The sequence below is a fragment of the Eriocheir sinensis genome, chromosome 13 (assembly GCF_024679095.1).
Source record: "Eriocheir sinensis breed Jianghai 21 chromosome 13, ASM2467909v1, whole genome shotgun sequence".
Lineage (NCBI taxonomy): Eukaryota > Metazoa > Arthropoda > Malacostraca > Decapoda > Varunidae > Eriocheir > Eriocheir sinensis.
The window spans coordinates 11,652,514-11,678,911 of NC_066521.1; the positions used below are offsets into that span (position 1 = coordinate 11,652,514).

The 26,398-nt window shown below is 41.0% G+C and overlaps 1 protein-coding gene across 1 annotated transcript in view; it reads left to right on the forward strand.

Annotated features, from left to right (window-relative positions):
* LOC126997975 (uncharacterized) overlaps positions 1–26,398 on the forward strand; it is an 89,566-nt gene that overhangs the window by 43,134 nt on the left and 20,034 nt on the right. The window contains exon 2 of the mRNA XM_050859238.1: positions 6,202–7,364. The gene's annotated coding sequence lies outside the window, so the exon portion shown is untranslated. The remainder of the gene's footprint in view (positions 1–6,201; positions 7,365–26,398) is intronic.

A 26,398-nucleotide genomic window follows, 5' to 3' on the forward strand; every position in this document is an offset into this window, starting at 1 on the left:
GTTTTTTTTTTTTTTTTTTTTCTTCTGATAACAAGAAAAAGGTAAAAAAAAACGTATTGCAACGATCCTTTGTAAATACTGTCTTTCGCTTTTTGGGGGGCAATTAAAATAAAGCAAATGACAGCAGAAAAAAAAAGTAAAAAGAGTCCAGTATAAAATGATAAAATAGTGATTACGGTGGAAGGATAAAATAAAAATAGGAATAGCAGAAAAAAAGCCCGTAGACACACTCGAATACAATAATGTGTGGTGTGCAGTATATTTGATTATTATGCAGAGTTTTTTTTCTTCTGATTACAAGAGAAAGGTAAAAAAACCGTATTGCAACGATCCTTTGTAAATATTGTCAATCGCTTCTTTTGGGGCAATAAAAAAAGTAAAGCAAATAGCAGCCGCAATAAAGCATAAAGACACTCAAGTACAAAATAATAAGATAATAACTACGGTAGAAGGATAAAATAAAAGTAAAAACAGGAGAAACAACGCCCCGTAGACATACTCGAATACAATAATAAAACAATAACTGAGGTAGAAGTATAAAATGAGAGAGAAAACAGCAGAAATATAGCAGGAGGACACACTCAAGTACGTAATAATAAAATAATAACTACGGTAGAAGGATAAAATAAAAATAAAAATAGCAAAAAATAGCCCGTAGACATACTCGAATACAATAATAAAAAAATAACTAAGATAGAAGTATAAAATGAGAGAGAAAACAGCAGAAACATAGCAGGAAGACACACCCAAGTACATAATAATAAAATCATAACTACGGTGGAAGGATAAAATAAAAATAAAGATAGCAAAAAATAAACCTGTAGACATACTCGAATACAATAATAAAAAAATAACTAAGATAGAAGTATAAAATGAGAGAGAAAACAGCAGAAACATAGCAGGAAGACACACTCAAGTACAAAATAATAAAATAGCAGCAAAATAAGTGAAAAGCTCCCCATGAAAATATTAAAACAAAACCAGGAAGCAGGAAGCAGGAAGTGACACGCTCAAGGACAAGGGTAAAGAAAATTATGATAAATTAAGTAGAAAAGAAAAAATGGAAAATAAATATATAAAAACAAACGAAGAAGAAAAACACTCAGTCAACACTTTGAAATGATTGAAATGAGGAGGAGGAGGAAGAGGAGGAGGAAGAGGAGGTGATAGTTATGGTGATGAGGTTGTGATGATGGTGATGAAACTGCACCGTCATTCTGGTTGGTGATGATGAAGGTACGATGTGATGATGGTGGTGGAAAAGGAGGAGGAAGAAGAGGAAGAGAAAGAGGAGAAAGAGGAAGGAGAGAAAAAGGAGAAGGAGAAAGTAAAAAAAAAAGGAAGAGGAAAAGAAAAAGGATGAAAAAGGTGAAGTAAAAAAGGAGGAGAAAGAGGAAGGAGGAGAGAAAAAGGAGAAGGAGGAAGTGCAGAAAAAAAGGAAGAGGAACAGAAAGAGGAAGAGGAAGGTGAAGAAAAAAGGAAGGAGGATAAGGAGGCAAGTAAAATTAAATAAACAATCAGCTAAATCATCCCAAAAAAAATATAGAAAAATGAACAAAAAACTAAAAAAAAAATATAAAAGAATGTTAAGTCTCTCGCTCAGCATCTTATCTTTCCCTTGTCAACAAAAATACAGAAAAATAAAAATAAAAACATGCAAGGGAGAAAAATACAACGCGACAAAACAACATAACTCGATGGCGTAATAAACAAAAGTAACACGGCCTGGTAAAAAAAACATGAAAGAATATGAAATGAATTAGATTATTGAAAACTCGCGGACAGAGGATAAAAGGGACAAGCAAAACTGAGAGAATCGAGCATCGGAGAGACAGGAAAAAGGGAAAGACTAACAAGGTATAAACAGAACGGAAAGATTAGATAGTGAAGAATAGAAGGGAGAGACACAAAATTTAGGTGTTAACGAATAGGTAACCAAGAAACAAAGGTAGAAAATATAAACTGAGATTCGTAAAAAGGGAAAAATGAAACGAAGTAGAACAAAAGTAAAAAAAAATAACTGAAAAGAACAGAAAGATTAGATAGTGAAGAATAGAAGGGAGAGACACAAAATTTAGGTGTTAACGAATAGGCAACCAAGAAACAAAGGTAGAAAATTTAAACTGAGATTCGTAAAAAGGGAAAAATGAAAGGAAGTAGAACAAAAGTAAAAAAAAATAACTGAAAAGAACAGAAAGATTAGATAGTGAAGAATGGAAGGGAGAGACACAAAATTTAGGTGTTAACGAATAGGTAACCAAGAAACAAAGGTAGAAAATTTAAACTGAGATTCGTAAAAAGGGAAAAATGAAAGGAAATAGAACAAAAGTAAAAAAAATAATTGAAAGGAACAGAAAGATTAGATAGTGAAGAATAGAAGGGAGAGACAGAAAATTTAGATGTTAGCGAATAGGCAACAAGAAACAAAGGTAGAAAATATAAACTGAGACTCGTAAAAAGGGAAAAATAAAAAGATGTTAATGGAACAAACGTAAAAAAACATGAAGAATTGAATAGGAGGCAGAGGAGAGAGGGGAAAAAAAGTATAACAATCATGATGGAAAGAAAAAGAAAATATAAACTGAGATTCGTAAAAAGGGAAAAATAAATAAGATGTTAATGGAACAAACAAAAAAAATGAAGAATTGAATGGGAGGCTGAGGAGAGAGGGAAAAAAAAGTACAACAATCATGATGGAAACAACAGAAAATATAAACTGGAGAACAAAGAATAATCATCAAAGTTGGGAAAATAAAAGACATTAACAAAATAGGAAAAATAACAAGATATGAACCACCGTTGCCTGATCATCGTACTCAAGAGCAAAGTATTTACCGCTTTCTGACGCCTAACTATTGCCAAGAAACATCAGGAATTAACTGTTTTAACGATAATTATAAGTGAATCTCCTTATTGGGGTCCACGAGACAGTTTTTGGGTTGGAAGTCGGTAAATATAAGAGGCTGAGTGAGACAATCTGGCAACGTTGACATGAACAGAACAAACGTTAAACTATAAAAATAAAAGAACGGGAAGAAAAATACGTTATCATCCCGGAAATTACAGCAAATATAGAACTGGGAAATGGAGAAACAAAAGAAAAAATGGCGAGATGAAAACGGAACAAACATTGAACAAAAAATAGTTATGTTGAGTGTGAAAAAAAAATATTAAACTAGCATCATAGACGATAAAGAAGATGTAAACTGTGAAATCAAGATACAAGATAAGGATAAATAAAACAAGATAAAAACAACAGGAAGGTTCAAGAAAAGAAGAAGGGATATAAGAGACAGAAAACGTGAAAACAAGATGAATAAAACAACCGTGGAATAAACTAAGAAAAATAATGAAAACGAGAACGGAAGAGAAAATAAGAAAACAAAACAAACTGCGAAATCAAGAAACAAAGTAAGGATAAAAAAAGATAAAAACAACAGGAAGGTTCACGAAAAGAAGAAGGGATGTAAGAGACGGAAAACGTGAAAACAAGGTGAATAAAACAACCGTGGAATAATAAAAAAAAAAATGAGAACGGAAGAGAAAATAAGAAAACAAAATAACAAGATCTAAAAGAGGACAAAAAGGCTGAGTAAAAAAAATAATAACTTGAGAGAAAAAAAATCGAAAAACGAGTCAACAATTCAAGCATAAAAAAGGAAAATAAAACAAGGAAGTGGAAAAAAGAAAACAAAACAAGATCTAAAAGAGGACAAAAAGGCTGAGTAAAAAAAATAATAACTTGAGAGAAAAAAAATCGAAAAACGAGCCAACAATTCAAGCATAAAAAAGGGAAATAAAAAAAATGCCTAAACTGAACGAGAGATTAAACAAAAACAGCAAAAAAGAAGAAGAGGAACAAGAGAGAGAGAGGAAAAACATTGCTGAAGGACAAATTATAAGAGACGACACATAACAAATCACTTCTCTTTTTTCTTCGTTCAATTTTACTTCATTTCGTTCATTTTCCTTTTAATTCGTTGATCAGCACCTCCTCCTCCTCCTCCTCCTCCTCCTCCTCTTCTTCATCCTCTTATGCGCGTGCTTCCTCTTCCTGTTTGTTTTCATCTTCTTCGCTCTCTTCTTCTGCTGGGGGGGGGGAGGGGGTCTGTTTTCCTCCTCCTCCTCCTCCTCTTCCTCCTCCTCCTACTCCTCCTTCTGTTGTTGTTGTTGTTGTTGTTGTTTTCATTGTACTTTTTCCCCCCCTCATTATAATCCATTTGGCTTTCGTTTATTTTTTTTTTCAATGTTTATGTTTACTTTTCCTCCTCCTCCTCCTCCTCCTCCTCCTTCTGTTGTTGTTGTTGTTTTCCTTGTACTTTTCCCCTCCTTGTCATAATCATTTGGCTTTCCTTTATCTGTTTTTTCAATGTTTATGTTTCCTCCTCCTCCTCCTCCTCCTCCTCCTCCTCCTCTTCCTCCTCCCTTCATTTGTTTACCTGAGTGTCGCGCCAAAAGTCATTCCCGGTCAGGTTTCGTCAACACTTGCAAGAAAAGGCAAAGTTTTTTCACCTAATATTCTAAAACCTCGCCTCCTCCTCCTCCTCCTCCTCCTCCTCCTCCTTCCTTTCATTTTATTTCCCCCTTCTATTTGTTATTTATATTTTTTTCTGTCCTTTCCGTTCCTCCTCTTACTTATTTTTTTCTTCTTTTCCTTTCCTCGTTCTCTTATTCCTCCTCCTCCTCCTCCTCCTTCCTTTCATTTTATTTCCCCCCTTCTATTTGTTGTTTATATTTTTTTCTGTCCCTTCCGTTCCTCCTCTCACTTATTTTTTTCTTCTTTTCCTTTCCTCGTCCTCTTATTCCTCCTCCTCCTCCTCCTCCTTTTTCCCTTTTTTTTCTATCTCTCTCTCTCTCTCTCTCTCTCTCTCTCTCTCTCTCTCTCTCTCTCTCTCTCTCTCTCTCTCTCTCTCTCTCTCTCTCTCTCTCTCTCTCTCTCTCTCTCTCTCTCTCTCTCTCTCTCTCTCTCTCTCTCTCTCTCTCTCTCTCTCTCTCTCTCTCTCACTCTCTCTCCCCTCCCTCTCCCTCTTTCTTCGCCTTCCTCCTTTTCCATTCTTTTTATTCTTTTTCGATGGTCTCTCCTCCTCCTCTCTCCTTCTCCTCTCCTCCTCCTCCTCCTTCCTCCCCTCTTCCATGTCCTCTTCTTCCTTCTCCTCCTCCCCTCGTCCTCTTCCCTTCCTCCCCTCCTGCTCACCCCTCCCCACTTACCGCAGAGAGAGAGAGAGAGAGAGAGAGAGAGAGAGAGAGAGAGAGAGAGAGAACACAGGTTTTCTTCCCCCAACAAAAGAGACTCAGCGGGGGGCGTCGACCAACCTTCCCTTCCCGTCACACACACTCCCCCGTCTCTTGTCTAATTAAACACACACACATACACACACACACACACACACACACACACACACACACACACACACACACACACGGGTTGTCTAGTCTATACCTGTCAGGATATGAATAGAGGCGAAAAAAAATACAGGTAAATCACTTTCCGTTCTCTCTTTCTTTCTCAAACATAAATATTATAGGTAATAGTTATGAGGCTGGTGATGGTGATGGTAATGATGATGAGGGTAGTGACGATGATAAAGGTGATGATGCAGGAGGATGGTGATAATATTGATAATGATAGTAAAAATAGTAATAATAGTCTTGATAGTATAACAATAATAAGTTTGGAAAATAGTTTGGTTACTGTCAGGCATTTTTAAGGATGTTGTGAGCATTCGACAGTGTTTTATTTGTTGTTGTTGTTGTTGTTGTTGTTGTTGTTGTTGTTGTTGTTGTTGTTGTTGTTCTTGTTCTTGTTCTAGTTGTTGTTGTTGTTAGTCGCAATAGTCTTTGTTGCTGTAGTTGTCATCTCTTCTTTTTTTAATATGCTTCTGTAATCTTTGTGAGAGAGAGAGAGAGAGAGAGTACATAACACCAGTAAGGTTACGTATAGTGGTAGTGACACATTGGCCGCTGATCAAGTTACCAACCCAACACACACACACACACACACACACACACACACACACACACACACACACACACACACACACACACACACACACACACACACACACACACACACACACACACACACACCCCACCCCACCCCATCTCCCACACGCACTAAGTAACCACCTCCGGACAAACTTTCCTTCAACCCTCGCCAATATTTCCCTCCTTAAGTGAGATTCCTTTCCTCGCCCTGTGCAGATCCGGCCTCACAGTGGACCCCAGGGAAGAAGGGAGGAAGGGAGCAGAGGCAGGGAGGAGAGGAAAACACAGGAGGGAGGAAGAGGGGGCGGAAGACAGAGGGACATCACAGGAGTCGCGGGTGAACTTGCTCCATTCCCGAGGCACTAGAATGGTAAACAGTGGATGCCGAGGGACGGAGATAAGGTGATAAGCGGCCAGTACGAGATAACACGACGCCTTGTTATCGCGGGGTGTGTGGTAGGGCGGTGATCTTCCTCTGTTTGCTGTTGTGGTGAGAGGAGGAAGGAGGAAGACGAAAACAGAGGAGAGATTATAGAAGGAAAAAGACAGGAAAGAAGGGATAGCGAGAAAGAAAGGAAGGGAGGAAGAATTCGTCATAGTGTTGCGCGTGGCAGTATGGTGATCTTTGTTTTGTGTTCTTGGCAAGGAAAGGAGGAGAAAGACGAAGAGAAAACACAGGCAAGAGACCATACGAGGAGGAAAGAAAGGAAGGAATGAAGAAAGGGATAGAAAAGTTCATTATCGTCTCGCGTTTGACAATATGGTGATTCTGTTTTGTGTCCCGGACGAGAAAATCGAAGAGAAAACACAGGAAAGAGACCACACGAGGACGAAAGAAAGGAAGGAAGAACAAAGAAAAGTAGAGTTTGTTAATGTACCGTGTTGACAACAAGGTGATTCTTCTTCTGTTTTGTGTTGAAGTGAGAGAACGGGTCAGTATTATCAGACACATTCGCTTGTCACATCAACTATTTCTAAAGGTCAAAGAGGGGGTCAGTCGGGTTCTAATGAGCGTTTCTTCAGGTTCACGGTACAGAAGAAGGGTCAGACTACCACCAGGGTCATAAAACTACTCCTAAATATGCCCACAACTCCTACGAAAGCCTTGTCAAATATGTTTTCTTGGGCGACGAAATGTCTTATGATACGAAGAGAAAAACGAAGAGAAAACGCAGGAAAACAACCATAGGAGAAGGAAAGAGAGGATGCGAAGAGAGGAATGAAAGAGAAGAGTTCGTTATCGTGTTGCTGTTGTTTTCCTCTGTCCCGTGTCATGGAGTTCGATGGAGAGGATGAAGAAAGAAAGAGCAGAAAGAAAAAAAAGACAGGAACAGAGGAAAGAAGAGGAGGGAAGGGAGGAAGTTTGCACCGGTGATGAGGTAGAGTGTTGTGCTTTTCCGTTTGTGTGTACGTATGCTGGTGAATTGTTGTTGTTGTTGTTGTTGTTGTTGTTGTTGTTGTTGTTGTTGTTGTTGTTGTTGTTGTTGTATGTGATTTTAAGTAGTAAAGGAGGATGGAAAGAAGAAAGGACAAGAAAAAAGGAAGGGAACGAGTTTCTAACAGTGTGTGTGTGTGTGTGTGTGTGTGTGTGTGTGTGTGTGTGTGTTTGTGTGTGTGTGTGTGTGTGTGTGTGTATGTGTATGTGTGTGTGTGTGTGTGTGTGTGTGTGTGTCGTCTAATTTTCATTCCTTTTTCCCATCGTTTTCTAGTTTTTTATTTTCTTCTTTTTCTTCCTTCTTCTTCTTTCTTCTTCTTCCTTCTCCTTCTTTCTTCTTCTTCTTCTTCTTTCTTTCTTTCTTTCTTTCTTTCTTTCTTTCTTTCTTTCTTTCTTTCACATCCTCATCCTCCTTATGTATCTGTGGAGGAGGTGTGAACGTATTGCATATAAATAACTGTTTCTCTGTATCTGAAAACCTTAATAACATACAATAAACAAAACACCATAAGGGCGACTTCCGAGCCACTAAAACAAACAACAGCATCCATATATCTTGAGCTGCATAGTCCGTTCAGATTAACTCGGCGGATAAGCTCCTCCCCTTCCAGCTGGCGCCCCCCAATCACAGGCCTTTGTTCCCAGGCAATGGCCAATCACATGCATGAGCGGAGAGCAAGGGGGCGGGGCTTATCCATCGGGGGACCAATGGCGTGTTTTGTGAGGCTGGGAAGTGGGTGGGGCTTATCTTCGCGGCTGATTGGTTAAGAATGTCGCTTTTGTTGCTGTATTCTGTTTGGTTTGGTTTTGTGTTTGTGTTTTTATTTGAATGTAGTTTTTAGAGGTTGTTTTATTGCTTGTTTTCTTAGTGTTGAATGGTTACTGTTTTACGTATATTTGTTCATTTATTGGCTTCTTTAGGTGTTTGTTTTGTTGTGTGTGTAAATAGGGGATTTTTTTCTTTGTTTTGCGTGTCTTGAAAATATTTTGATTATTTTTTTATTTCTGCTTTATAGATTATTTATATTTTTCTTCTTTATCATTCCTCTCCTTCCCTCCCTCTCTCCCCTATTTACCTTCATCCTTAATCTTCCTCACCACAAACCAAAGCTCATACATTCCTCCTTACCTTTGCCTCCCTTCTCTCCTTCCTTATCCTATTTTTTCCCTCTTCCCTTTCCCTGCCTTCCTTCTCACCCTTTTCTTCCTCCATTTGCCTCTCTCTACCCCACACCTTTCTTTCTCCATCATTTCCTTCCCTTCCTCCTTTCCCTCTGGTTTCTTCTCTGAACCTAATTTCCCCCTTCCCTTCCTTTCCTTTTTTCCTCCTTCCCTTCCTTCCATCCCTTCTTTCTTTTCTTCCTTACCCCATTTTCTCCCCCCCCCCCCCTTTTCCCTTCCTTCCTATCTTCCTTTGAACCTTCCTTTCACACCCCATCTCTTCTCTTTCCTTTCCCTTCTTCTTTCCCTTCCTTCCTATCATCCTTTGAACCTTCCTTTCCCATCCCATCTCTTCTCTTTCCTTTCCCTCCTTCTTTCCCTTCCTTCCCTTCTTCCTTCCCTTTTCTTTCACATGCCCTTTCCTCTCCTCATTCTCCTTCTCTTCTCCCCTTCCTTCACCTCCCGATTCCTTACCCTGCTCTCCCCTCCCTTCACCCCTTCTCCCCTCCCCTTACCCTCTTCATCCCCTCTCCCCTCCTCCTTCACCCCTTGTTCCCTCTCCTTTCACTCCCTCGCCTTCTCTCCCTTCAACCCCTCCTCCTTCACTCCCTCCTCCCTCTCCCCTCCCTTCACCTCCTCGCCCTCTACCCTCCCTTACTCCCTTACCTTCTACCCTCTCATCACCCCCTCACCTCTCTTGACCCCTCTTCCCCCATTCATCCCCTCTTTGACCCCCCCTTCCTCCCCCCCCCCCCAGTGGTATTACTGCATCAAATGAGCTTCTTAATGCGTCCCACAGGTCCTCTTAAGACTTGGTCGGCTACGGTCATTCTGTGTGCCTCCTCCTCCTCCTCCTCCTCCTCCTCCTTGTTCTTGGTCTCCTCCTCTGTCTCGACTCAAACCTGGCCCTGCTTTGTCTCAACTCTACTGTGTCTGTTTGTCTGTCTGTCTGTTTCTCTTTCGTTTTCTCGTTTTCTCTCATTCTCGTTTTCTCTCGTTTTTTTCTCTCGTTTTCTCTCTCTCTCTCTCTCTCTCTCTCTCTCTCTCTCTCTCTCTCTCTCTCTCTCTCTCTCTCTGTCTCTCTCCTCTTTCTCTCCTCTCTCTCTCTCTCTCTCTCTCTCTCTCTCTCTCTCTCTCTCTCTCTCTCTCTCTCTCTCTCTCTCTCTCTCTATCTCTCTCTCTCTCTCTCTCTCTCTCTCTCTCTCTCTCTCTCTCTCTCTCTCTCTCTCTCTCTCTCTCTCTCTCTCTCTCTCTCTCTCTCTCTCTCTCTCTCTCTCTCTCTCTCTCTCTCACACACACACTAAATGTAAATATATTAAATCGCATGGGAGTAGTTTACAAAAAGGAGTTAACACAATTTATATCACCTGCATACATATTTTATTTTTCTTGTCCGCAGAAGGATGAGAAAAAAGAAACAATAACGATATAATATTTTCACAGAGTCTTTTCATTCAGTCAGTAAATCAAAATAATGGGGAAAAAATCGGTCATTCCACTCGTGTAAGTATATTTCTCTTTTTTTCTTATACGTGGTTAATTATAAGTTAAGTGTTAGTTGAGTAGAGTTAAGTATAACGTTATGTAGATATCCCGATTTTTTTCCATTAGGTAACTTCTTCCATTTAGTAGTAGTAGTAGTAGTAGTAGTAGTAGTAGCAGTAGTAGTAGTTGTAATAGTAGTAGTAGTAGTAGTAAGAAGAAGAAGAATAAAAAAGGAGAAGAAGAAGAAAAAGAAGAAGAAAAAGAAAAAGAAAAAGAAAAGAAAATGAAAAAGAAGAAAGGTGATTTGTTACTTTGTTTTTACTATTGATATAATAAGTAGAAGTATATAGACTGGTTACTCTCTTCTACTTCCTTCATCTTTACTTTTTGTTTATTTACTTCATCTATCCATTTATCATATTCCATTCATTTATTTCATTTATGGCGGCGGTGGGGGGGGCAGGGGGGATGTAGGTTAATCAGTGTGGGGCGGCAGGGGAAGTTTATAGAGGCGAGGGTGATAAATATGCCTATAAATATTGTTTCTGATAGGGCTTGAGACACGGGACGGGGGAGGAGGGAAGGGAGATGGGAAGGAGAGGAAGGGAAGGAGAGAAAGGAAAAGCTGTGGTGAGTAAAGGAAAGGGAAAGGAAGTACTGTTCACTTTTTATTTCATTTTAGTCTTTATTTTCTTGCATTTGTCTCGATGTGTAGGAAAGAGGGGAGAAGGGAAAATAACAGAGAGGTGATGGGAAAGAAGGAAAGGGAAGGGAAGGGAAAAGGGAGAAGGGAAGGGAAGGAAAGGGAATGGATGGAAAGGAAAAGAAAGGGAAGGGAGAAGGGAATGGATAGATAGGAAAGGAAAGAGAAGGGAAGGAAAGGGAATGGAAGGGAAAGAAAGGAAAAGCCTGAGGTAAGGTAAAGGGAGAAAGAAAGTTAAATAAAGTGGCTGATGACATCTTATTTCACTTGGTCTTTGTTTTCATGTGTTTGTTTCAAAGTGTGGAAGAGGGGAGAAGGGAAAGGGAGAAGGGAGATTAACAGAAAGAGAAACGGAAAAAAAACTGTTTCGGATCACGGGAGAAAAGACCAGGGAAAGGGAGAAGGGAGGGCAACAGAAAAGGGAAGGGAAAGAAAAAGGAAGGGGAGGTCTGGTAAGTTTCTTTTTCCCTTTTGTCCTTCGAATTTTCTCTTGGTTGTGTAGGAGTGTGGCCAGGAAAGGGGAAGGGAAGGAAAGAAAAGAAAATGGAAAGGGGGAACTGTACATTTTATCCCTCACTTTATTATTTGATTTTCTTGCGGATGTTTCAGAATGTTGGGTGGGAAGAAAAAGGAAAAACCAGGGAAAAGGTGAAAGGAAAGAAAGAGAAGAAAAAGGGAAAGGGAAAACCAGGGAAAAGATGAAAGGAAAGAAAGAGAAGAAAAAGGGAAAGGGAAAACCAGGGAAAAGATGAAAGGAAAGAAAGAGAAGAAAAAGGGGGAGGGAAAACCAGGGAAAAGATGAAAGAAAAGAAAGGGAAGAAAAGGGGAGAGGGGGGAGGCTGTGGATTTCCTCCCTCTCTTTAACTTTATTTTATTTTTGTTGTTGTTGTTGTTGAAAGAGGAAAGGAAGGGAGAGCCTTACCTTATCTCCCTCACTTCATTATTTCTGTGGGTGTGGGTGTGGGCGTTGGTATCACTGTGTAGAAAGATGGGGTCAGGGAAGGAGAGGGAGAGAAAAAATGGCCAATGGAAAGGTGAGAGGGAAGGAAGGGGAGAGCTGTTTAGTGTCTCTTTCACCTTGTTCCTTATTTTATCGTGTTTATCTAAGACTGGGGAGGGGGGGTGGGGAAGGGAAGGGAGGGCAACGGGAAGATGAGGGGAAAGGAAGGGAGAGAAAAAGGGGCAGTGGAAAGGTGCAAGGGAAGGAAGGGGAGAGCTGTTTAGTGTCTCTTTCACCTTGTTCCTTATTTTATCGTGTTTATCTAAGACTGGGGAGGGTAGAGTGGGGAAGGGAAGGAAGGGCAACGGGAAGATGAGGGGAAGGGAAGGAAAGAGGAGGGCCATCATTTCGTTTCCCTCACTCACCTCTATAAACAATTTTAGTGTGTGTGTGTGTGTGTGTGTGTGTGTGTGTGTGTGTGTGTGGTTCCAAGAGTGGGTTAGGAAAGGGAGGTGTGGAAGGAGAAAACAGAGAAGGGAGAGTTGAAGGGACAGAATGATAAGGAAGGGAAAGGTATATATATTTTTTCATCGTTTCATTCAGCGTGTTTTGTTATTTTAGTTTCATTCCACCTTCTTACCTCTTTTTTGTAATTTCTTTTCCTTATTTTCTTATGTTATTTTGTACAGTATCCCAGTGCAGTGTGTTTTGTCCTGTCCCTTTCATTACACTTATAGCTACACTTTCCTTCCTCTTGTCACTTCTTTTAGGTACTTACTTTACTTTCCTCATCTTTGTAGTATTCCAGTGCAGTGTTTTGTCCAGTCACTTTCATAACACTTACAGCTACACTTTCCTTCTTGTCACGTCTTTTAGGTACTTACTTTACTTTCCTCATCTTTGTAGTATTCCAGTGCAGTGTTTTGTCCAGTCACTTTCATAACACTTATAGCTACACCTTCCTTCTTGTCACGTCTTATAGGTACTTACTTTACTTTCCTCACCTTTGTAGTATTCCAGTGCAGTCATATTCAGTCTCATTTGGTATTAAGGACGAATAGTTTACTCTTCACTTTGTTAGATCCAAGTGTCTCTATATTCACTCGTCTACCTTTACTTATTGAGTTGATGTTTTCGTTCTGATTTTGACAACGAGGAAAGACTCAACCCTCACACACATTTTCCTTCGGTTAGTGTCTTTGTTTGTATTTATTTGTATTTTTGCCATTTACTTATAGGCTTCATACATACTCAGTGCTATAGTATATCTTAGAGGGTCATTTGAATAGCCAAGTCTGTGGTGAATCGTGAAGGAAAACGTATGTCATTTCATTCTCTATGGCAGATTTAGAGGAGTGACTGAGGCAGATCGAGAGAGGGTCGAGCAGGCAAAGTTGGGGACATATGATAAAGTTGCTCGTGGCCTCAGTGCTTATTTCCGTTACATTGGGCCCTTGAGCTTATGCGAGGAAAGTTGAGTTAGATTTCAGTGTTTCCAGAGTGAGTGTTTAGATTTTTTTTCTAGTTTTTACACAATTTATAAACTTATGCAACCCCCAGAATTACTCCCTCCTGTCACTCCTCCTCCTCTTTCTACTCCTCCTACTACTATTACGACTTTACTACTACTACTACTACTACTACTACTACTACTACTACTACTACTACTACTACTACTACTACTAGGTACCTACTACTACTACTGCCACCACTACTGCCACTACTACTACTACTACTACTACTACTACTACTACTACTACTACTACTACAGACTCCATCTCACGTCCCTTCCTTACACTGCCAATAAAATGAAAAAATTAAGTGAGGAAGAAAATCTACAGCCCTCCCTTCCCCTTTTCTTCCCTTCCATTTCCTTCACCTTTTCTCTCCCAATCCCTTCCATTCTTCCCCGTCCCTCCCTTTCTAACCCTGCCTTACCCTACATACCCACACCCATATTATCCTTGTCCTCCCCCACACCTCAATCGTAACCCTGTCCCTCTCCCTTTCCCTTCCCACACGCCCCCCTCAACCCTGCATACCCTCAACCCCACCCCCTTAACTCTGGCTTCCCCCTTCCCTTCACCTTGCGCTCTTACCAACCTCTCTCTTTACTCACCCTTAACTCCCTTCTTTCCCCTTAACCCTCCCCTTACACCCTTCCCCCTTTAGCCCCTCCCTCTTCAACTGTGCCTTCTCCCTTTCCTTCCCCTTATGCTCTTTGCTCCTACCCTTTCCCTCTTAACTCTCTTCTTTTCCCCTTAATCGTGCCTCTTTCCTCCTACCCTCCTCACCCCTTAACTCTCTTCCTTTCCCCTTAATCGTGCCTCCCTTTTGTCCCCTTCTCCCTCAACTTTCTCTGTTCCCTTCCTCTTCCCTTTTCCTGCATCCTCTAACCCCCTCCCTTAGACTTCCCCTGACCCCTTCATTCCCCTTTATTCCCTAACTTCATCCCCCATCATTTTGCCTGTTCCCTCCCTTTCCTCTGACTCTGCCTCCCCTATACCCCCTCCCCCCTTAACTCTGCCTGCCCCTTCCTCTTCCCCTTCCCTGCATCCTCTCACCCTCTCCCTTAGACTTCTCCTGCTCCCTCCCTTCCTCTTATTCCCTAATTTCATCCCCTCTCATTTTGCCTGTTCCCTCCCTTCCCTCTGACTCTACCTCCCTTTACCCCCTCCCCCCTTAACTCTCCCTGCCCCCTTCCCCCTTTATGCTCTTCTGCCCCTCTCCTTTTTCTCTCCCTTCTCTCCTACCCAACGTAATCCTGCTTCTCCTACCCTACCCCCTGACCCTCTCCCTTTTCCGTGCCCTTCCCTAAGCTCACGTTACTGGGCCAGGTCGAAAGTCCCGCCTCGTTGCCTGTGGTTGACCTCAAAGGGCGTGGGGGGTAGGGAGGTGCGGCGAGGTCAAAGACACACTTGTTCCCCTCCCCTCTTGAAATGCCAGGGTAAATATTTTCTCGTCTCCCCTCTTAAGCCGGTGACAAATGGTGGACTGCGATTACCGACCGTGTGACCGTTTTTATTGTTGTTTTGTTTTGTTTTGTTTTTGTGTGTGTGTTTTCCTTAACGTTATTTCTATTTTCTTTTTCTTTTTTTGACTTGTTTTAATTTTCGGTTTGGTGTTGTTTTAGGGTTTATCCTTTGACTGTTTTTTTAAGTACTTTTTCCCTTTCGTTTCTTTCGTTTCCTTTTTTCTTTCTTTCTTTCTTTCTTTCCTTCTTTCTTTCTTTATTTATTTATTTATTTATTTATTTATTTATTTATTTCCTTCTTTCTTTCTTTCTTTCATTATTTCTTTCTTTCTTTTTTCTTTCTTTCCTTCCTTTTTTCTTTCTTTCTATCTTTTTTGTTAAGCCCCTTTACTAAGAGCATGAAGGAATGTTGACCTTTTTTCCTTGCTATATTTTGTGAGTCATTCTTCTTTTAAGTTTTCATATTTTTGCCATTTTCTTTCTTTTTACTTGTGACTTTATTGATAGTGTTTAGTGAATCAATCAATAAGAACGAGGTAGATTATTGCACATTTTATTTTATTACTATTATTTTTATTGTGTCCATTTTTTCGATTTTTTCATGTATTATCAGGTAACTTATGTTGTATTTTCGAATTTATTTCATTTTTTCTCATCCACTGTATTTTCTTTTCCCAGTTTATCTTATTTCTCTCCTCTGTTTTCTTTTCCTCTATTTTTCTCCCATGTTCTTGATATTAGTATTTCACCACAGTCAATATTTCAAGACACTTATGATATATTTTTATTGTACTTTCATTTCCTTTTCCTATTTTTTTCACTTTCTTTTTTCCCGTGGCGTTGTGGCGTTGTGTATATCTATTTTCCGACACGGGGGCGAGGGATGAGAGCAAAATTTATGGATGGTTGAACAGGCGCTGACCACGGCCACCCTCATGCCTGCCTCCCTCCATTCCTCCATCATCCCTCCTTCCCTCCCTTCCTCCCTCCCTACCTACCCAACTACCTACCTACCTCTCATTGCCCTGTCTATACTTTCCTTCCCTTCCTTCCTCCCTTCCTCCCTCTCTCTCTACTTACCTTCCTATCTACCTACCTCTCATTGCCCTGTCTATACTTTCCTTCCCTTCCTCCCTCCCTTCCTCCCTCTCTCTCTCTCTACCTACCTACCCACCTACCTCTCATTGCCCTGTCTATACTTTCTTTCCCTTCCTCCCTCCCTTCTCTCTACCTTCTCTCTCTCCTCGTCCTACATACCTCCCTTCCTGTCTCCCTTCTCCCTCCTTCCTCCCATGTGCCAGCTCCTACTCTCCCTTTCATTCTCTCCCTCCCTTCCTCTTTTATATCCACCCTACCCCTTCCTCTCTCCCTTCTCCAATGCTTCAACTCCTCCGTATGATTTCCCTCCCTTCCTCTCCCTCCCTCCTTCTCTCCTTTCCTCCACCCTCACATACATTAACCATATGACACTCAAGAGGCCTCACCCATACCTCACACACACACACACACACACACACACACACACACACACGCACACGCACACACGTAATGGTAGCCGCTCACAGTCAGAAAACACAATAATTACGGATACTAAACCTCATGACCAACCTACACACGTTATTTTTCATTCCGCGCATTTCTTTCCTCACCCTGACCCCTCATCCTCCTCCTCCTCCTCCTGCTCCTCCTCCTCCCTGGTAATGGTCGGTTCCCTATATCCCTTAATTTGTAGAATGGCAATGAAACCTGAAATTTGTGGGCTCGAATAACGAATCGCCGGGGAGGGTCGCGGCGGCCACACACGGACCGGCGAGGCGCTCCGACGCGTGACGAGGGGCGGTGATGTTAATTGTTTGTTTACTGTATCGACGACTTGTGGCTCTCTTGGGATAAACCACTGGGAGACTTTAGGGGGAGTTATGCTTTTAATGGCATACGTTTGTACACTGTTGGATGTAGTGAAGGACAGAAAAAAAACAGCCCGCAGAACAGTTGCTCCCCAAACGGAAAAGTGGAAGATATAGATATTCCAACAACGCTTTTTTTTTCTTTTTCAATTCAGAAGCGAGTTTTAGTACAGACGAAGAAAGACTGTTCCAAAGCTTACCAGTGATAGGGATGAAAGAATGATGATGTTGATTAGGTCTTGCATAACTGATCTGGATAGCATAGACTGGAAAGTGCTGTGTAGCGGAGGCGCAGGAAGAGTGAGGGCATGTAGTTAGCAAGTTCACAAGTACAGTTAGCGTGAAAATAGCGGTAAAACACAGAAAAAAACTTTGACTACTCATTAATTTATGTATATAGTGACGAGTGAATTGTTTAGTTTCACGGTCTGATTCCTGCTTTCTTTCGCTGAGTAAAGCATTGAGATCCTTGCCGCGGCTATTCATTAAATTCCATTACGTATTTTGTTATTTCATTTCTTTTCGCTCTGTATTTTCTTACTCGGCCTTTAAATTAATCGCATTCTCTCCCAAACGGCTGTTCTCTTCCCTTCTGGTCTAATTATATCCGTGTGTTGGTTTATATTAATTATCTCCCTCTCAAAACAGCCCAGCTCATCGCCCTATAAACCGCTGCGATCTCACGGTTTAATTATCTCTGCCGTGTGTGTGTGTGTGTGTGTGTGTATCCTTATATCATTCCTCAGCCCATAATTGTGGTTCCCAGCCGGCCATTAACCGCCGTGATCATCCGGTTTAATTATCCGGATCGCCCACCCTGAACGATGAGTCTTAAAGTGTTTGTTTTGACTCATACGTCTTCGTTACCCTTTGTTTCTTTATTATTATTATTATTATTATTATTATTATTATTATTATCATTATCATGATCATTTCTCTTTAAAACACTTGTACAATTTATTATTTTCTTATACTTTTCTTATTTTAGCTTCACTATAGTAAGTAACCATTGCAAATCATTCTTTTTTTTTTTCATCTTAAAGAAACTTACAAATTGGTCGTGTATTTTATCCATTTATTAATTTGTTTTTATCCTCAAAAAGATATTGCAATCAGATTTTTTACCCTCTTTAAACAACGCCACAAAGGTCACTAACAAAGCTTCCCATAGAAAACATATACGAAAAACAAAACATTAGCTCACTCAGTCTGAAAATACCAAAGTCCACCCAACAATGTGGCCCATTTATAGAAAACGAGAGGAGGCAATGCAGGGGGGTTACATATGGGCACCAGGAGAAGGGGGAGGGTGTGAGGGGCCAGTCCATCAGCCTCAACAAAAGTCCCCGTGATCGTCGTCCCTAAGAGCAAGTAAACACATTAACAAAGGGTCTATTGAGAACTGGCAGCGAGCATTGTCTCCAGGCCACCCAGCAGCCTTGCCCTCCCCTGCCCCCTGCACCCCCTTGCCTTGCCTTGCTGTAGGCCTACCTGTGATATGTGGCCTAGGTGGTGGTGGTGGTGGTGGTGATGGTGGTGAAGGCTATTATTAGGGAGAGGAAACAGCTAAGTATCGGCCTCTGGGAGTGTGTATGTATGTATGTAGGGAGGAGGAGGAGGAGGAGAGGGGAGCATGGGGTCAGCGAGGACGAGAATTACTAGGGAAAATAGTTTGGAAGAGGAAGAAGAGGAGGAAGAGGAGGAAAAGAAAAAGAAAAAGGAGGAAAAGGAGGAGGAGAATAATTAAAAGGAAAACAGGGAAGAAAGGAAGAGGACAAGGAGTAGAAGGGAAAATAAATGAAAGGAAGAAAACTGATGAGGAGAAAGAGAGGATGAGGATAGGTTTTAGGAGGATGAGAAATAAGAGAAGGAGAAAGAAGAGGAGGAGAAAAAGGAGGAGGAGGAGGAAACAGAAGGTGAACGGAAAGGTAGGCGGATGGAGGAGGACAAGGACAAGTACCGAGGGAAAATATTTGGAGGATGAGGAAGAGGAGAAAAAGAAGGGAGAACGAGGAGGAGAAGAAGAAGTAAAAACAGTTAGAAAAGAAGGAGGAACAAGATGAAGGAAATGAAAACACAAACAAGGAAGAAGAAAAGGAGGTAGCAGAAAAAGAGGAAGAAGGGGAAAGACGAAATAAAAGAAAAGGAAGAAGAAGAACAAGAACGAGAACAATAACAAACACAAGAACAAGAAAGGACAGAAAAATAAAGAAAGATAGATAGATAGAAGGAAGGGAGGAAAGAAGAAAAGAAAGAAGATGAAATAGAAGAAAAATATAATAAAAAACGGGATGGAGAAGAAGAAAAAAAAAGAGGCGTGGAGTTACAAGGACGAGGACAAGGAGGACAACAAAAGACGTGGGGAAAGAGAGCGAGAGAGCGAGAGAGCGAGAGCGAGGACAAAGAGGAGGAAGGAAAGAAGGAGAAGGAGGAGGAAAAGGAAGAGGAGGAGGAGGAGGAGGAGGAGTAAACAGAGAATAATAGATGAATGAACGTCCAAAGACTTATTGTAATGAAGAAACGGCTGGGGGTTAATAAATTATGATAAAGATGCAGTTTAATCCCCTGGCGAGAAGGAGGAGGAGGAAGAGGAAGAAGAAGAAGGGGAGAAAGAGGAAGAAGAATAAGAAATAGGAAGAAGAAGAATGCAGTTTAATCCCACCGGGGAGAAAGAAGAGAAAGAGAAAAAGAAAGAAGAACAACAAGAAATACAAGAAGAGGAGGGAAAGAAGAAGAATAAGAAGAAGAAGAAGAAGAAGAAGAAGGAAAAGAAGAGGAAGCAGAGGGAAAGAAAGAGAGTGGAAAAGGAAGGAGGAGAAGAAGAAGAAGAGGAAGAATGCGAAGAAAGAAGAATAAGAAGATGAAGAAGAGGAACAAGAACAAGAAAAACAAAAAGACGAAGAACAAGAACATGAACAATAACAATGAAGAACGAAAAGGGAAAAAAAAAAAAAAAAAAAAAAAAAAAAAAAAAAAAAAATAACAAGAGTTCCCACCCAGTAATAAAACGTCGAGCGCTCGGGGATTATCTCTTCAAAGGAAACACAAAGGAAAGCTAACCCGCGGAGAGAAGTAAAGGAAAGTAAATAAAAAGAGGAGTCCATATTATACCTTTTTGTGAGTGTGGCTTTTGTGTGTTGGTAAAAGAAAAAAATATGCAATGGACGAATATGAATGTAAAAGGAAGTTGTTTAATTGGATCTTTTTATAATGTTTAAGAAAGATAGTTAAGGAAAATAGAGTTAGAAAGATAGACAGGTAGACAGAGATAGATAGATAGATAAATAGATAGATAGATAGATAGATAGATAGATAGGATGGTAAATAGATAGATGTGAAGGTAGATAGATAGACAGAAAAAGAAATAAAGGAAGCAAATAATGATAGAGAGCAAGAGAGAGACATACAAAGACATATACAAACGCTGCAGAATTACAATAATATTTAATTCATGAGTCTTAATGTCCTTTCCCGCCTTACAATTTTCAAAGTATTTAATTGTTTTCTGTTGCATAATCGTGATCTCTAATATACGTTCTTTTTTTTCTTCTTATAGTCTTCTTTCTTCTTTTTCTTCTTGGTCTTCTTATTCTTAATCATCTTCTTTCTTTCATTTCTTTAACTTTATATACGTTCTTTTTTTTTCTTCTTATATTCCTCTTTCTTCTTTTTCTTCTTGTTCTTCTTATTCTTGGTCATCTTCTTTCTTTCATTTCTTTAACTTTTTCTTCTTATTCTTGGTCATCTTCTTTCTTTCATTTCTTTAACTTTTTCATGTTTTTCTTTTCTCCCTTTTCTTTTTATTTGGTTTTTTTTATGTGTTTTCGTTTTGTTGTGTCCTCTATCGTGTTGAATCTCTTCCTATGGGTTTGCTTCTCTTCATTCTTTCGTCTTTTTGTTCATCTTCTTTCCTTCATTTCTTTAACTTCTTCATGTTTTCTTTTCTTCCTTTTCTTTTTCTTTGTTTTTATCTGTTTTCGTATAGGTGTGGCGTCTATCGTGTTGAATCTCTTCCTATGGGTTCACTTTCTCTTCATCCTTTCGTCTTTTTATTTTACACATTTGCTTTTCAATCGCGCCTCTTCACTTACATATTTATCCCTTAGAACTATTTACTGAACTCAAACCTCCATATATACACACCAGAACACACTAACATACGAACATGCTTTTAAATTTTCTTACCTCTCATACTTTCACGCCCTTTTCCTTTCATCCCCGCTTCCTCCACCTCCTCTTTCTCCTTCTCCCTCATGCTTTCGTTCTCCAGTTTTCTTCCCTCCCCCATTCGTTCCCGGTTATTACTTTCCTTTCTCTCACGCCATATTTCTTCATTTCCTCTCTAAGTCCTTCGTTCTGCTGTATTATCCCTTCTTCCCTCCCTCCCTCCCTCCCTCCTCATCACTTCCCTTTTCTTCATTTCCCCCTCCATATTGTTTCGGTGTTTTCCATTCTCACGCTTCCTTGTCGGCTTTCTCTTCTTCCCTTTCGTCGCTCCTCTTCCTCCTCTTTCCTTTTATCCCTCCTTACCTCCCTGTTTCCTCCTCTTCCTTCACATTCACCCTCCTCTTCACCTTCGTCCCTCCCTGCCTTCCTCCTCCTCTTCCCCTTCGTCCCTCCCTGCCTCCCTGCTTCCTCCTCCTCCTCCTCCTCTTCCTTCGCCTTCCCCCTCCTCCTCCTCCTCTTCTCGCCCTCCCGCCAGCTGTCCCGCAACGGTCCTGTCTTCCTTTCAGCTGCCGGGACTGTCTCACGATTCGGGACGGCTCAGTGTTGCCACCTCGGGACTAATATTTTAAGTTACCTTCACGATCAGCCGGAGGAACTCAAGATTACTCGTTGTATTTTACGCCTGGTTTTGCTTCCCTGTTGTCCTTTTTTTCTTGTACCGTCTCTTGCTGGTTAACTATTCTTCATTACATTTATCATTAATACAAGATTACTCGTTGTATTTCATTACGTCTGGTTTTCTTTCTTCGTTGTCTTTTTTCTTCTTTGTGTCGTCTTTTGCTGATTGAGTATGTTTCATTATTCAGTCTTGTAATGACGTGTATCCTTGTAATGTATATTTGTACTTATTATCTGTTTTTGTCTTGTTTTCTTTCTTCTATCGTCTTTTGCTGGTTAACTATTTATCATTCACGTCCAGCTGGAGGAACACAAGATCATTCGTTGTCTGTTTTTTCTTCTCTGTTTTGTCTTCTTCTGGTTTTCCTTCTGTTATTTTTTTCATTTATCTGTTTTGTCTTTTTTTTATTTCCTCTGTCGCCTTTTGCTGGTTAACTGTTTATCATTCACGGGCAGCTGGAGGAACACAGAATCATTCGTTGTCTGGTTTTCCTTCTCTGTTTTGTCTTCTGGTTTTCCTTCTCTTATTTTTTTTCATTTATATGTTTCGTCTTTTTTTTATTTCCTCTATCGTCTTTTGCTGGTTAACTGTTTATCATTCACGGGCAGCTGGACGAACACAAGATCATTCGTTGTCTGGTTTTTCTTCTCTGTTTTGTCTTCTTCTGGTTTTCCTTCTGTTATTTTTTTCATTTATCTGTTTTGTCTTTTTTTTATTTCCTCTGTCGCCTTTTGCTGGTTAACTGTTTATCATTCACGGGCAGCTGGAGGAACACAAGATCATTCGTTGTCTGGTTTTTCTTCTCTGTTTTGTCTTTTCCTTGTATCATCGTTTTCCTGAGTAATTGTTCATCATTAGTCAGCCTTGTAATGAAGTGTTTTCGATGCAATATACATTTATCTGTTCATTTATTATGTGTTTTCACTTGCGTATTTTTTTGGTTCTTCAGTTTCAGTGGATGTAGCTTCTCGTCTGGCTGATTTCGTTGTGTGGTCAGGAAGTATAATGCAAAGAAATTACGATCAACTATATTCATCTTAGTTCATATATGTTATTATTTTGTAACTTATTTCTCGTTTTTTAGTTATTCAATCTCAGTGGATATAGATAGATAGATAGATAGATAGATAGAACATAAGAAGATGAGGTCTAACTAGTGCTAAGTAAAGTTTGAGGATGACTTCAGTGCTCCTATTGCTCACGCTCCTTGAGATGAAACCCAGTACTCTGTTGGCCCGATTTTCAGCCTGAATGCATTGAGCCCTAGGACGGAGGTCAGCGCTCACTAGGACTCCTAAGTCTCTCTCACGCCCAGACCTGCTTAGAGGACGATAAGACTAAAAAACTTAACTTGCATTCTTTGGCGAGACGTGGACTGCGTGGGGACTGACTTGATGGTTTTAAATTTATAATGGAGATTAACAAGGGCGATTTAGATGTAGTACTTTAATTATTATATGTCTCCTCTCTCCCGTCTTGTAAAAAAGGTAAACATCTTAAGATATTTACATTACTAGGAAAAGCGTCCATACTTGCCTCATCCTAACTTATCGTAATACTAATTCCCCCATATACTAATTCTTCCTTATACCAACTAGCTTTCATACTAACTCACTCGCCCCCCCAACAATTAGCAGAGTCACCTGTCTGGATCAAAGGGTCTGTGTGCTCTAAATATCTATGTAAATCCATGTAAATTTAACTCTCCCTATTTATCTATCTGGTAATAGTATTAATATCTAGTAGTAGTAGTAGTAGTAGCATAACAATAATAATAATGATAATGATATAATTTTAGTAAGAGTAGCAACATTAAGTATACTTAAGAAATAAAAAAGAAGCAAGACTCAACAATTATGAGCCCCTCCGAGGCATAGCCATTGACTAATTTCGTAGCAAATTTTGAGATTATTGAGTAAATGGAGTGTATGTAGCGTGTATGTAGTTTGGTGTGAAAAGTTAGAAAGTGAGAAAGCCATTCGTGAGTTTTTGAACTCTTCTTGTTGTTGAGAAACATTAGAGAAACGTCGAGATATTGTCCGGAGGCATTGTTCTGAGAGTGGTCAGGAAATGTCAGGGGCATTATCGCGTGGGTCGTCATCGGGTTGTCCATCGTGTCCAAAGAGTGCCAGGGGTCTGTCAGGGGTCAGTAGGTCGTATAATCGAGTTGTCAGTCCATGTCCAAAGAGTGCCAGGGGTCTGTCAGGGGTCAGTAGGTCGTATAATCGGGTTGTCAGTCCATGTCCAAAGAGTGCCAGGGGTCTGTCAGGGGTCAGTAGGTCGTATAATCGGGTTGTCAGTCCATGTCCAAAGAGTGCCAGGGGTCTGTCAGGGGTCAGTAGGTCGTATAATCGGGTTGTCAGTCCATGTCCAAAGAGTGCCAGGGGTCTGTCAGGGGTCAGTAGGTCGTATAATCGGGTTGTCAGTCCATGTCCAAAGAGTGCCAGGGGTGTGTCAGGGGTCAGTAGGTCGTGGGTCGTCAGGAGTTGTCAGTCCGTGTGTTTTTTTAGTCTGGCTGAGCCGCTGTCTCCCCAGAAGAGTCTCAGCTATAACTTGGGCGTTGTCTGTTGGTCTGGATGAGCCACAGTCTCCCCAGATGAGACTCACTCTTACCAACACACAGCACCGTTTTTTTGTTGTTTTATGATTTTTTTGTTGTTTTTATGTTTTTATAGTTAGTGACAATCTGCCCTGCTGGGGGGATTTCTTCTTCCCCGCGCGGCAGTTCCTCTTGAAGGCGTCAGTCATTATGAATATGGTGATTTGTACCGGTGACCTAAACTGATATAAGGGTCACAGCTCGTCAGGCTACTTCTTAGTAAGATCAGCACGTCTTGCGGGAACTTCAACGCCCCCCCCGCCGGACCTTCGGGATCTCCGGCACCGCCATGGACGCCCCGGGGGAGCCAGGGCGCCCTACTGGGGCCCCTCCAGTCCTGCGATGCTCACCAGCAAGACCAAGGGCTCGCTGGCGCTCCCCAGCCCCGACGATTCGAGGAGGGCGGGTGCAAGAACGCGCTTCTCAAAAAATGCCAGACGGGATTATTAAATCAATCACAAACACTGTGAGGGCGCCGCGCACCGCGTTTGCAGGTTCTGGGATGGAAAGTCGGAGGGCCTCGGGAACGGGACAGCATCAACAAAATAGAAAGAAATACTCGAGACGGCTTCCGGCACGGCATTTGATTCCCTCTATTTTTCTCACTTCCCTTCCACCCTCTCTTTCTTCCTTGCTCTCCATGTGTGTGTGTATTTCTCTCTCTCTCTCTCTCTCTCTCTCTCTCTCTCTCTCTCTCTCTCTCTCTCTCTCTCTCTCTCTCTCTCTCTCTCTCTCTCTCTCTCTCTCTCAAAACTTTGGAAACTTACCATAGACGATAAGACTAAAAAAACTTGACTTGCATTCTTTGGCGAGACGTGGACTGCGTGGGGACTGACTTGATGGTTCCAAATTTGTAATGGAGATTTTCGTTGTGTGGTCACGAAATTGTATGCAAAGAAAATATGATCAATTTCATTTTTTTTATTTCACAGATGACTCGATTTCGTAACTTCCACTGGCGTAAATTAAGTGTAGATCATTATTTCTTTATATTAACTGATGTCAAAACTTCCAACCATACTTAACTTCAGCGTAAACTCCCATTTGACTATCACATGTTAGCTTCGTCGTATTTTGGTCAGTCGCATAAGCAGCAGCAGCGGCAGGAGGAGGCTGGAGGTGACGTCTCATTACGCTTCCAGGCATTCCAGCCGCTAAGAAGCCTCCAAGATGGCCAGGGATGCTAAACACGGCTCCTAAAATTCCTCTCTCGCCCTTTGTCGACGCTAATCCCCCTGACCACTCCCCGAAACGCATTCCCGGGCCGGCAGACCATCCCCAACACCAAGGGAAAGAAAATATATATCATGCCGAGGGAATACGAGGAAGTCGAGGAAATGCGTATCACCATAAAACCAAGTCGAGTGTTAATAGTTCCTGAAGATCAACTCGAGTGTGTTAACGTTTCCTCAGAGCCAAGATCATAAACATCGCTCTAAAATCGAGTCTAGAGTGTTTAAGTCCATAAAATCGATCGTATACATGTTACCTAAGTCAAGTCGTATCAATAGATTTTAACAGAGTATTTGTCGTGTTCATTCTGCCCTAAAATAAAGTCAAATAGAATAAAGGATAAATTCAAATAAAGTTAAGGATGAATAAGTCCATAAAGTCGATCCGATACGTGTCACCTAAGTTAATTCTTGTTTATGGATGTTACCAAAAATTTTATTATGTTGATTTTACCTTTGAATATAAAATCAAATGTTCATATCACCTTAGAATTAAGTCGAACGCATCAAAAACATGCGCATCACTATTACTGTGTTCATTCTATCTTAAACTAAAGTAAAACATTCATATAACCTTAAGTGAAAATCCGAAATTATCAAAAACATTCACGTCATCTTAAAACGAAGTCGATTTTCCATACTATTCTCTCTCTCCCTCTCTCACAAACCGTCTGGGCCGCGATCCGATCTTTACTTCTTTTTATGTTTGCGAAGTTTCCAGGCGAGGTGTTAGCCAAGGGTGGGCAGCGAGGGTCTCTGGTAGCCCTCCGTGCCTCCCCACCCCCCCTCCCTGCCTGACCCCTGACCGCCCAGACCACTCCCAACGGCCGCCGGAGCCACTCATTCATAAGACCAGCAGGAGTGGGAAGCAGCAGTGGGAAGGAGGAGTAGGAGGGAGGAGTAGGAAGGGGGAGGGGGGAGGGTCCTTTTAGCTTCTCCCTGCGTCAAAATACACTCCTGCTCCCTTTTCATCGATGTAGGATTTAAGTCTTTCCTTCTCCCTCTTTTTATTTCTTTATTTCCTTTTTTTTGTGTGTGTGTGATATCGAGTTGTTCTGATGATTGTTATTGTTGTTATTATTTGTTATTGTTGTTATTATTATCATCGCAACTGCTTCTGAGTTTGTTTGT